The sequence below is a fragment of the Brassica oleracea genome, unplaced genomic scaffold (genome assembly GCF_000695525.1).
Source record: "Brassica oleracea var. oleracea cultivar TO1000 unplaced genomic scaffold, BOL UnpScaffold00846, whole genome shotgun sequence".
Lineage (NCBI taxonomy): Eukaryota > Viridiplantae > Streptophyta > Magnoliopsida > Brassicales > Brassicaceae > Brassica > Brassica oleracea.
Genome location: NW_013617476.1, coordinates 7580 through 9228, shown reverse-complemented (window position 1 = coordinate 9228; position 1649 = coordinate 7580).

Genomic DNA, 1649 nt, shown 5'->3' with positions numbered 1-1649 from the left:
CACCATTACCGGAGGCTAATGAGGTTGAAAGGAAAGATCCCAACGAGTGCAATTATGTCCAAAATGACAAGAGATCACACGGCAAAGGCCGAGGTGGATACAAGGGGCATGGCCGTGACAATTACTCGAACAGCCGAGACAACTACTCGACCGGCTGGAAAGGAAACCACAATAACCGTGGTCGTGGTTCCAATTATGGCCGTGGCCGAGGTAGTTATGGCCTTGGTCGAGGCGGAATATTCAAACCGTCTTACTCGACCAAATCCGTTTGTCACAGATGTGGAATGGGAAACCATTGGACCAAGAACTGTAGAACCCCTAAGCACTTATGTGAGCTCTACCAAGAAAGTCTGAAGAACAAGAACCCGGAGGCTCACATGGTTCACGATTCCGGATATGAGGTCGATGATTCTGACATTGCTAAAGATGACCATATGGACTTTGATACTTCTGATTGTCTCAAGGACTAAATTTCGATACGACTTGTCTTATTGCTTTATGATTTGCTTTGATGTTTCACGATTTTATATATATATAATAAGAATTGATTTTAAATTCATTATCTTGCTTGATCTTACTTGAACTTATAAATGATTTTAAGGAGTTGCCTAAAGGGCATAATACCCAAGTAAGAAATCGTGAAAGAAGTATAGTAAGCCTAGTAAAGAAACTATGGCTAAAGGCATTATACACACCCAATAAAATGTGACTCATTGAGTTATGATAATATGGTTTCTAAATAGAAACAATGGGCAAACAGAAGGAAACAAGTTCCTTCGGATTCAAAGAAAGAAAGATAAACGCCTAAGACCTTATAAGAAAGTGGTCGAGACTATACCAAATGATATCTACTGATTTAAACTATGCTATAGATCAGTATAATGAGAGGCATATGGAACCTCAGAAGAGGATTGAGAATATATAAGAATAGGACTTTCTCTATGAAATCAAAAGGACCGTGAGCCAAAGCATGGGTGACCAAATAGTGGCCAGGTACGGATTGCATGAAACAAATGAATCCGAATATTAAAGGAGAAAGATTATAAGCTGGATAAAGAATGTTAAAAGTAAGAATGGTTTTAAACCATCATTGTCTTGGCACGATCCTCGGACTAGAGATTATAATTTAAGACGTCCAAAGAAAGATTATATAAAGCTAGCTAATTGAGAAGCTAATCGAAATGCCAAACACTGACCCGAGAATGACTAACCAGCTTAGCACCATATGAATGTCCTAGAAGAGACATAATCAAGTTGCTATAGAGTCTATACAAGATAGACCAAGTGTTCCATAAGATAAAGGGATCTCGGATAGAAAGGAATGGTGCATGGGATGATAGATCCGAGATCATACTAGAAACCAAACAGACATTGAGAAAAGGCTGCGCAGCTACACATCTAAGGTGCCAAACCATGTAGTCTTGGGACGCCAAGCTACTAGGTAATAAAGGTCCTGGATAATAAGATCTCAAATCCATTGGATCATGCCTGGAACATAATGGAACCACATGAAAGTGTCGACACACACACACACATTTGTATAAAGATACATAAAGTTATAGCACTTGAACATAAAGAGATGAACGAGGATCATGAACCCACGAATGAGTACTCATACAATCATAAGATCATAGAGATCAAAAAGATAG